The sequence below is a fragment of the Schistocerca piceifrons genome, chromosome 7 (assembly GCF_021461385.2).
Source record: "Schistocerca piceifrons isolate TAMUIC-IGC-003096 chromosome 7, iqSchPice1.1, whole genome shotgun sequence".
NCBI lineage: Eukaryota > Metazoa > Arthropoda > Insecta > Orthoptera > Acrididae > Schistocerca > Schistocerca piceifrons.
Window position 1 is genome coordinate 8,730,475 of NC_060144.1, and position 12,517 is coordinate 8,742,991.

Sequence of the window (12,517 nt, forward strand, 5' to 3'; positions counted from 1 at the left end):
TGAATCTACGTTGTATATTGAAAATGAAATATCACACGTGGAAATTTTTCGGGATACCCCCATCTGTCGTACCAGTTACTGTACCGGGGAACTAGCAACTAATAGTGATTCCCTAATATAAAGCTGATCCATCAACCGTCAGTTGCTATTAACATTGTATTAATGCTTTTTAGGTTAAGAACGTCTGTTTTCAAAGGAATAAAGGCAAGGCAATATTTCTTTTGCTAGACGCGTTTGCCTCAGTTTATAAGCACATCATCAGTGGCTGTGTACGCTGGTGTCGTTCTGTGTGTGTTCTTGCTGAATTGCTGGTCAAACTACTGTTCTGTCCGTATCATTAAGTACCATTTTCAGCACAGGACACAAACTGTAGACACACTCTTCCACCATGCTAACATAGCCACTGATAATACCCTAATAAATTGGCAAACGAAATATTCAGTTGTAAATATCATAAATGTGATACAACAGCAGCTTTGTGATTGCCTGTTTTCAGTGCCAACAACTAGCCAGCCATAGGCTTAAATAACAAACCATGTCCTGCAGTGTCACTATATCGTGTACTTTACCAACGGTTTTCTCGCAAACGATATATTAGAATCCAACGGAGTACGAGTGCTGAACGGCTGGAGCGTGAAGTTCGAATAGCCTGTATGAATGAGATGATGGTCAACGTCGGATGCTGGTCGCAGCGGACGATGCTGTTGTGTGTAGGTAAGTCGCGATGCCAGAAAATTGTAGCACAGTGCAGGAAGAGGCTACAGGCAATCCATTTGATACAGGAAGAACTAATTTACTCTGAACGCAAATAAGTGTAACATATAGCACATCAATAGGCAGTAACACACGTTAATGTATTGTTCGACGATTAACTAATAGAAACAGTCACAAATGAAAAACAAGACGATCCGGCGGGAAAGGACGAAAAAGGGAATACTATAAATCGTCTTGTTCCTTTCAGTTACCTTGTTTTCGTCGGAGGAAGAACAGTAAAGAACACAGAGTAAAATAATCGTGGGAATAACGGACTGCAAGTAATTCTGTAACACTGCATTGTTTTTCGGGAACACACTTCTCTCGGTCTGAACAAAACAACCGCGTTGATTCTCTCCAGCTGCTCGCGTTCCGTGACATTCGGTTATACGGGCTGTTTCATAGGCCGCAGAGTGCAACGACGCGGTTCCTAAGCTCACTCATCGTCATGTGAGGCGTCCTCTTTGTATTCAAATTACTTCTCTTCAGTTCGCTGTCTGCAAAGCAAGGGTACGATTTATCACCAGTAGTTGATTATAGAAGCATGTCCGTTTTATGTTGCTGACAAATGCTTCCTGAAAACGAAAGATAATGTTACACATAATGAATCGTCATCTACTGAAGCTTGATTGAACTCATTTATCAAACTATCATGTAACATGTCCGATATTGGGAGTTTGAATTAATTCTCGCTCTTGACGAAGGGGGCCAGTAGTTGTACTAGCGAAAAAACTGGATACAAGATACTAACTCCGGACGTTCGCCACACAAAGTATCTCCTATGTGATGGAAGCGACGTCTTGGAGTGCAATACCCTAGAATCCCTCCAGAAGTTCTTGCGTGATAATAACACCATCATCCCAGAGCAGACAGGATTTCGCAGTGGTTAGCACACTGGACTCGCATCCACATTTAAATTTTCCGTGATTTCTCTAAATCGCTCCAGGCAAATGCCGCGATGGTTCCTTTGAAAGGTCACGACCGATTTCCTTCCCCATCGTTGACACAATCAGAGGTTGTGCTCCGTGTCTAGTGACTTCGATGTCGATGGGACGTTAAACCAAATCTCCCTTCTTTCTTCCGCATCGAACAGAACCCTGTCCTCCAGTCACTGCGCCTGGTAGAGTACGTCTGTTGGGCCAAGAACATGAGACACTACACAGGAGCAGTGTTTCTCCACACACTGAAAGGTGTTAACCCAGCTGGTTTGATGGCTAAATATACGCACTGGATGTACACACGAGACTAGAAAGGGTTGCCAGTATATAACACTGTAATGACTGGCCGTTTCAGAGACAGAGAGAGAGGGGGGGGGGGGGGGGGAGGGAAGTCTTTGTCAGAAATGATGAGTCGGAATTAGCAAGTTTTCGTGTAACCACAAATCCTACCTGACATATACACGAATGACACCCATCATGTAACCAGCAGAGCGCATAACCATCTATGCTGTCGACATTTCTATCAACAAAAATAGAAGGCTACTTGGTGAAAATTACGCAGTGGTGCAATGCCTGGAAAGTGAAAATCAGCGCTGGGAGCAGAAAATCAGTCCTCTTCCCCACTTAAGGTAGAAAACGGGTTGTGACAATGTGGAATGCCCTGGAATGCTTCTACACAAGTCACTTATCTGGAGCACACACATACACTGAAAACAAATTGAAGCTGTTTTCTCTTCTATCGTTTCAAGTCACCGCTGAAGGGCAATGATTTCTTGAACACTCTACAATTACTGATCTGGAAGCAATTAATGCCATTCTCTAAATACTGGGGTATGGTTTGGGGATGCAAAATAAGAACACTGGCTAAAACATTATTCATGTGCAGGAGACATCACGCTAGTACCATGTGGCAGTGCCTCCGGCCTTTATAACGGCCTCAGTTTGACGAGATCCAGCTGAAGACACCCACACATGATTGGATCCAGTAGGGCTACCAAACAGCGAAGATGTTGGCTGCTACATTCTATATAGCTCCAGTTATATATTCTGTGGGAAAAAGGTCAAGGCATTTAGGGAACCACTCGTGGTGCGATAGAGTACCTGAGTGTCCATCCAACAACGAACGTATGCGTGCAATCCTGTGAATATGGATGTTGTCATCTTGTAAAACAATAGTATCCGTAACACTCTCCTCATCAAGTTGGAGATGATCGCTGAAATAAAAATCTTGGTTCACGTTCACGTCGGGCGGACTGGGCACATTTTATAGTACGTAAAATATTCCCAAAATATTACAAACCACCTCTAGCGTTAACTGAACCATCTTCGCGTTTAAAGCGTGTAATGCGCCTCGTTTGGCCCTGTGTGCTCCCAATCCCTTACATCATTTGAAAAGAGACCAAATCGCGAATCGTCGAACGGCATTACACGCCTCCAGCCAGTTTCTGTCCAGTTTCCGTGTTGTTTGCCCACTGAAGACGTTCAGCTCTTGTGCCGCTGTGACTAAAGGCCTTCTGGGAGGCACCCGACCACAAATGTCTATTGAACGCAGTCGTTTCGCAATGTTCCATGTGAAATTGGATATGATGGAGTTGCACTTGCTGACAAAAGCAATTCCTGTTGCCTTTGAAAACGACAGGCGTTGACAAGGCGTATCGCACAGCTACGAGATCTGCTCCTGTTGATACGTTGGACGCCCCGCCATTAATATACCAACAAAGCGGACAGCTTCGTTCATCGTGTGGTTATGAGCACATCTAAACACGGTAGTTTCGTTCTGCCATTCACTCGCTTCTCAACCTCGACTCATCTTACTGCGCTGCTACCATGCAGCCGACTGCCACACAAGCCCACCAGTTCACTGCCAAGTTATGCAGGGTCACGTGACTGCTTAGTACCATTTCTGCACCATGTAATGCGCTCCAAATCGATTAGTCAGCTCTTTACGGAGGTGACTGATGTTGTCTACAGTCAGCTTATTATTTCTGCGCATTGAATAACTCCAAAAATAAAGTTCTGCCATAAATCATCGGTTATTCCAAAACACAGACATAGAAAACTGCTTGGGCATTCAGTATTATAAGAAGAAATCCTAACAACAACCCATACATATCATAAGTCACTTACCTCACAAAAATCTTCATTACACGAACTACTGCAATACAGCAAGGGCCAATACAGCTAGCTACATAACAGATTCTAACTACTGTAGGCTCTAACTACTAAAAGGCGTGTGGTTAGCAAAGGAAAGATTTTGTTGCAGAGCAAACAATGTATTTAAGAAATTTTACCTTAATCAAGTGACAACCAGTTCATAAAAAATTATATAATCATCAGTAATAAATCTCCATGACAGATACACGTTCAAACCATCTGCTCGTGCAAAAACTGCGAACTTCCAACACTGCTAATTATTAACCTCTAACCTACATCACTGCTGATTAATCATTCCCAACTTCCACCACCGCTGACAGTTAACTTCCAACTGCTAGTCCGACCAGCCACAGAGTCTCTTACAGAGTGCGCACAGCGCTGTCAGAGTTATTAATGCAGAGCGCTACGTAGCACTGCCTACATGCAAATACATAAATAGGCTACTTCCATAGCCCCCCCCTCCTCCTCTCAAAAAAATTTAGAAAATAGTTTGGACTGTGCCCAAGAGTAATTTGCTAAAATGTTTTTCACATTAACAATATCATATAGATCAGATGCACACAGTTACTAATATACTGTTGGTCAATAAATCAAAAAGTTCACCTCACAGTCCCTAAAGGCAGTCCTAATCATTCATTAACACAAACAGCAATGACAAAAAAATGCAAATTGGCAAAGCAAGCAGCAGTATATTAAAATTAGCAAAGTAAATGCAACATTACAACTAATATAAGGCAATATGCAGCAAACAAGGAAAGTAAATCAGTGGTAAAATTGGCTTAGCACAGTAATACAAAGTAAAATTCAGTAGCAGAATGCCCGACAAATAGCAGCAACAAATGCAATAACTTATACTTAAATATGACAAAGCACAAGCAGAAAAAAATATTACAGTAAAGACTGCAATGCAGATAAAAGAAATGTCTATTCACATCTTAATGTCTATGTCACATCTTATCACTGAAGAGGTGCACAACAACAACTTATTCTACCAGAAAATTATCAAGTCCTTGAAAAGAAAATTATGTATGCAATTCCAGTTACTAGGCACTCCTCCTTCTTTCATGTGCTCCCCTTTTGTTACGAATGTGGATCATAAAATTATTATTTAATGGATCTGTTGACAGACAGTATTTACATTAGCAAATGTATTAAATTTTATTTTACAAAAACAATGCTACAGTGCAGCTGGAAACCAGATATGAAATAAAATAAACAAATATGTACAAAGTAAAACATAAAACATCATTCACCAGCCATGTGGCATTTCATAAGCCAGTAAAAATTCTCTCAACTCTCATAGAAATGGCTCTCAGCACTATGGGACTTAACAGCTATGGTCATCAGTCCCCTAGAACTTACAACTACTTAAACCTAACTAACCTAAGGACAACACACAACACGCAGTCATCACGAGGCAGAGAAAATCCCTGACCCCGCCGGGAATCGAACCCGGGACCCCGTGCTCGGGAAGCCAGAACGCTACCGCGAGACCACGAGCTGCGGACTCTCATAGAAAGATACTTGTCATAATTAGGTATGTAGACATAGCATTTCAGTAAGCAGCACAAGGACGAGCTCCAAAGTATAATCATATGTCTCAAAGTAATAGTGTGTCGTGTTTGTGGTGCGTTCTGCAAAGAAATGTCAATAGAGAGGTCAACGGCCTCTCTTTTCTGCAGCTATGCAAGCGCTTATGGGTGTGTGGCAAGCTTCAAAGTCGCTGAAGTGGCATGAGAAAAGTTTGAAGTCCGCATGACAATAGGTATATCTCAAAGCGGCTTTACCGAAATATTCACGACAACAGTTTGAGATACAAAAACAGTTTCATACCAATAAAAAAATTTCACAGTCTGGAAATTGACAGAAGTATGTAAAAACGAAATCTCATGAATAATAGTGTCCAAAAATTTCCGTCGGCATTGTGGTACTCACATTCACATATATACTCAACTTTCATAACTCGTTAAGTATAATTCTTGATTTCCAACATTTTTTCCACAAACCAGAGTCCCTAACCACCACTCTTTATTCATATACGTCGATACTGCTTCAGTATTTCATCATAATAAACATGTAACATAATCATATTCCTCATATAACATCATATTATTAGCCATAACCATAATACACATTGTCGTCATAATAATATCATCATAGCACATCAATCACATCTCAAAATCGTCGTAGCTTCCTTCAATAATCTCAAAACCTCTTAAAAAAAGTGCTCTCTTGCTCCTGTCAATAGTGTCAACTACCTCAAATGTACTTCAAAAATTATGATACCATGCAAAATACATCACTCAAATATCTCATAGCATCACAATGGTTCGGAAAAAATATGAACAGTTCCCAAAACGCAGACAAAGTACAATTTCATAAGTGTGAAGTAGTCTAACTTCATAATTAACTAGACATGTCAGAGATGTGTGTCTATATATATATATATATATATATATATATATATATATATATATATATATATATATATATATATATATATATATATATGTATGTTTGTACCTCTCAGTTAAATGAGCAGATAGCTGTGTAATTCTGTGTTAGAGAAATATGGTACCGATGTGTAAAATTGTATAAGCAAATACCATATTTACTAGGGCTCCTTGCGCTTCCCACATGCATGGTACACAAAGTAGGTAAATGTAATTATACCTTCAGATGTTACAGATTAAAACTGCGAAATGAAATATATCGGCGAAAACCTTCTCCGTATCATAGTAGTTCAACAACATGTCTTAAAAAAAGTTCCAAGTACAATAGGTAATCACTCAATTGCGTGTCATGTAGTGCTCAATTACAGTTCTTGCTGTAACATAATTTCTGTCATTGCTTGACGGTAAAAATGTGCCAAGTGTCATAGTTATCATCATTCATCAGCAAAGTTATCCAGAAGTCAATGTACTTACCTTTGTCATATACAAAAGTGCTATGTGTATAGATGTCGTAGTTATTACGTTCATTGCCATGACCTTGAAAGTACTATGCTGTAATGTATTGTTGTGTTACGAAAAATACCTCTTTCATTGTAGCTATACCACAAAAGTCAGAACTATAACATGTTTTTCTTTTCAGAAAAACGCAGAAAAACTGGACAGACATAAACATATACAGTGCAAAAGCAATAATGAAGATTGTGTCACTCATAAGTAGTGTCGTACTGTAATCATGTAGCTGTCAAATAAACCAAATACTGTATCATTTGTGACCTCTCAGAAAGTACTTTAAATAAAAATGTCTTTTCAAGTAAACCACAATGTCGCAGTAAAACCTCATTAGTAGTGTATGTACCAAGAATGTGGACTTTATAGTCGTGACGTAATCATGCAACCAACAAACAAAAATGTACATATAATAAGACTGTGTCGTCTGTTCCTTGTAAAAGTGAACTCATAAAAATTACTGTCTTAATTAATAGTCATGCCAGCTACATCGTCAGTTTCTTAGGTACGTTTCGTGGCTGCCTGCGGTGCGAGTCATTGTCTGTTATCTCTTTGTTGTCGCGCGTCGTTACTGGGATTTGGAGATCTAACTTCTACAATTTCAACTTGTTGAGAGGGCCCTTTCCTGTTTGAATCACGCTAGTTCTGATTAAATTCAGGTCTGTCGTCATAACTATAGAATCAGTCGTCACGTCGGTAATTTCTGTAATTTCTTCCTTGTCGATCACATGGTGGAGAATTTCTCCCGGAATCGTAATAGCGATGTGGGCTACTACGTCTGAAGTCATTTTGTCTCCCTTGATAATAATTGTTCTAGTTCCTATATTGTCTGTTACTACGGTTACCTCTGAAATATTCATTACCACAGAGAGGTGATCTTCCCCTGTGACTATTGTTATTCTCCCAATGGTTGTCATACAGTTAGTGTCTATTTTGATCACTATTTGCGTTGTAATAATGGTCTTGTTGTCTTCGGTTATTATTTCTGTCGTCACAGAATTGTGACAGAAGTGACCTGTAATTGTTGGTGGTTTCCAGTTTTCGCATCTCGCGACTGTCTGTGTCGATTTCCAATTCTTGTAAATGTCCCTCAAAAGCTTCGATGTCATCTTTGCAACGTCCAGCCAGAATAACATGCTTCAAGTGTTCAGGTAATTTAATAAAGCAAATCCGGATGAGTTCCGAGCGGCTGTACCGGTCTGACAAATACGGATTTTTGGTGCAACATATTTTCAAAATATTTTACTGGGCTGAAAAATTCAGATTGTTCGAAACGTTTCATCGTTGTGATGCTGTGTTTTACTCGATCTTGAGTAGCCTGTGACCAATACCCAAAAAGGAAGGAGTGATATAAATCTCCTTCAGTGTGACAGTCGCGAATAACTGATCGCATTCGAACAGCTGGTTCATTTTCTAGATAGCCACACATGAATTCTAATCTATGCTATAATGACCAATTAGGAGGAAAACAATGAGCAAATTGATGAAGCCAAACTTGTGGATGTGTGTCATTACCAGAATTCTTGAATGTTTTAAATTTACGTGTAGTGATGAAAAGTTTATAGTCAATGTCACTGTGATGCCGAGTCGCAAATCGATCATTGTTACGTCGTGGACGATCTTTGTTACGTCGTGTCAGCGGTTCTGTCTCGAGATTCGGTGCACCTTGCCAACTCCTTTCAAATCTCCAAAATACCCCGTGTTATTACTTTGTTATTACTTTGTGTCTTGGCCTTATTTCTAAATCCCTCTTCCCATGTCGGAGTGCGAGTACCCTTTGAAATATGTAGTTCTTGTATTACCTGAGCCAACTGATCTTGTACTTCCCGCATTTCCCTTTTGTGTTGCATATTAATTTGATTTTGACTTTGTTTAAATTTCCTAATTTCCATGTATTCCTCCATGTCAGTGAAGGCTACCAGTCTTGTATCATTGAAATCATTATCTCCCTTTGTAGGTAAATTCGTGAACTGATCCAAAAGTTCGACTACTTTTCCAGATAATGTGTCCTTTAAGTTTTCCTGATCTTTTATAAGTTGTGTAACCATGTCGGTAGATGCAACAGAGTCAATTTTAGCTAGCATGGTGTCGTGATTTTCGTGAACAATGATCTGCAGTTCTTTTATGGCTGCTTCATGATTCTGTAATGAGTTCTCATATCGCGAAAAAATAGGCTGAAAATTCTCACAAATTTGTGTTTTTACATCTTTACAAACTTTTTGACATTTCGATTCGATTTTAATTAACTCAGTAGTTAAATCTTCACGTGATTGTTTAAGCATTATGTCTAACTTTTGAAGTTGTTGCTGTGTTTGTTTATCAGTTTGTTCCATATGTTCCATTATTTGCAATAACAATATATTAGTGAATGAAATTCATTGCTTTGTGGTTTTCGGCAGTGCATTTGCACCGGCAGTATTCGGATTTTGAAGAGCAAAGAATGAATCTTGACTTAATTGAGAAAAAAGTAGTGATGCAAAACTTGAATCTGTGGTATTTGCAAGAGTTTGGTCTATTGTTTCATGCTTCTTCGTGCTTTTCAGCAGTGCATTCGCCCCGGCAATACTCATATTTCGAAAAGCAGAAAGTGTATAGTGACTTAATTGAGGAAAATGTAAAGACACAAAACCTGAATCCACGGTATTTGCTAGATTTTGTTCTGTACTTTCATGTTCCCGAGACGAACTGTTATCGACTGATCGATCGACAATTGTTCCCTGATCACTGATTGTTTCGCTTTCTACACTGTTATTTATTACCTGGTCCATTTCCCTATGCATAATTACCAAATTATTGTTTTGAATATTTGTCACTTCATTACTAGGTGGTGCTAAAAAGCTACACTCATGGTCAGTGTCATTTCTTATTTTGCTTTGCAGCCTACTTTTTCGCTTTTCACATGCCATGTTTATCACACTATTTCATACGATAACACAGAAAACACACCATTTGAAAAGCAAAAATGGGAAGACACATTAAAATTACACTGAAAGTAACTAATATCTAATTAGTTGCAAACGTGACTGCAGAATATTTAGTGCACATCCACATGTATGTGACAACTGCTTTGCTCATTAAAATTCTGTACAACAATGAAAAACTACAACTACAATGGAAATTCTCTATATAATTACACACAAGCAATAACAATATTTCTAATTATGCACTAGTTATTCAAACTACAAGAGAATCAGAAGATTCCAGTGAGGTACCCTGGCAGGGTCGCCAGATGAAACTTCTTAACAAAAATTTTAATTATTCTGAAATCACTGAGAAGGTGAAACTTCTTAAATTAATTCTGAAACTTCTGAGTGAAATTGAACATACTGAGCCAACTATTTCCTCCTTGCTTGTCTTTGTCATCCCAACACAGACCTACTGAATTTTCGCTGACTAACAAAACTCAAACTTTTCCTATACATTAATTACCCACAATATTCAATGGTAACATGATCTTACTGCTTTCAAATTAACTCAAAAGAATGGATCTGAATAAGAAGAAATCCTAACAATAAGCCATACATATCATAAGTCACTTACAAAAATCTTCATTACACGAACTACTGCAATACAGGAAGGGCCAATACAGCCAGCTAAATAAAAGATTCTAACTACTGTAGGCTCTAATTACTAATAGGCATGTGGTTAGCAAAGGAAAGATTTTGTTGCAGAGCAAACAATGTATTTACGAAATTTTACCTTAATCAAGTGACAACCAGTTCATAAAAAATTATATAATCATCAGTAATAAATCTCCATGACAGATACACATTCAAACCATCTGCTTGTGCAAAAACTGCGAACTTCCAACACTGCCAATTATTAACCTCTAACCTACATCACTGCTGACTAACTCACTCCCAACTTCCATCACTGCTGACTGTTCACCTCCAACTTCCATCACTGCTGCCTGTTATCTTCCAACTGCTAGTGTGACCAGCCACAGAGTCTCTTGCAGAGTGCACACAGCGCTGTCAGAGGTATTAAAGCAGAGCGCTACATAGCACTGGCAATATTCAAATACATAAACAGGCTACTTACAGTAGAAAAGTACGTGCTTCAGCATTTTTGGAAATTTACCCACTAAGGGTTAAAATAGTGGGTGAAAATTTTTTAAAAACTAAATTGTTAAAGTACTAATCCAATTACATCTGCCAAAATTGGTATTTTACTCTTCAGTTGCGTATTTTAGGAACTCCAACTCCTAAGGGGTTGAAATAGGGGATGAACGTTTTTGTGGAAATATTTCCTTACGAAAGCATTTTTAGTAAATCTAAGAAGAATTGTATTTGGCTTCTTGGCTAGAAATGAGGAAAAAACCTTACACTGTTTTTGGAAATTCAACCTCTAGGAGGGTAAACTAGGAGAAGGAAGGTTTTTGTGGAAATATTTCGTTATGAAAGTATTTTATAAACTAAACCTCTGAAAATTTGTATTTGGCTGCTCAGTTTGAAATTAAAGTAAAACGTGTTTCAGTGTTTCTTTGAAACGAAACCCCTAAGTGGTGACATAGCAGATGAAACTTTTTATGGAAGTATTTCGTTGTATTAAAACATTTATAGAAATAAACCTATGACAACTGGTATTTGACGTCTAAAGAAATGTGTGTAAGTCGATGAAAATCGTTATCGAATCATCACCACAAGAATTCAGAGGGAGGATTAAGAAATACCTCCGACTCCAACGACGAGTGTAGCTTTTTGGTTAGACGTACATTCGGAAAAGACCATACTTCTATGGCCTTAATTAGCGTGAAAAATATAGGTCATGTTGCAATTTGAAAACAAGAAAAGAAATTGTACAGACCATACTGTCTACGCGAGCGAAGCAACGGACGCTGAGCTAGTCTCTAATAAGCTTTAGAAGACGTACACAGACGGTCTTTTGGAGCTTATGTTACATCAAGTAGACAATCTCTTTGAGCTTGTGTTACATCAGGTAGTCACATAGTGCAAGCCACTGAGGAGATATCTCGCTCTGCAAAATAAATTACCTTTGTTTCCAATACTTGTCTATTTTTGGGTCCACAGGCTTATTTAATCCTATAAGTAATGCTATTCCCGTAATAAACGATTGAAAGTGCGCTTTTTAAGAGTAACTTTAATGTTTATTATAGTTCATGTTTTGAACACATTCCACCAGAAACCTGCATGCCACTCATGTTTGAGTGCCACCACAACGAATTTGTGAACTATAGGGAATTCTCTGACTCCATTTAGTTAATCTGTTCTCTCTTTTGGGCGAGGTTATTTAGTTGAAGTATGTCGCCTAGCGAAAACTGGTTATACTCGTCTCTAAGCTTATAATGCTTTAGGTTACCCTACTGGGGAATCAATATGTTGTTGAAAATTAGTCATAATGTATGGCGAGGATAATAACCCGTGTTTGATAATTACTAAATTTAGTTAACACCTCCGAAGTGGTCTAGGACGAGGTCCATTGGGAAGCTAAACCAGAACATTTTCCAATTAACTGTTTTGCACGTAATTTGCGTTTGATTTCGAGCGTCTGCTGTACAATACGTATCAGAGCCTTGTTACGCTATTTATGATTCAGCGATCGTCGAACAGTGTTTTACCATACGAAGCCTTTAGGATTTTCGTTGTTGAAAACCGAAAAAGTTTCCAATTCTATGTGTGACGCACAAAGGGGTAACCGAATGTGATAGTTTATAGACATAATCTTATGAATGCAATACAGAAATAATTCATT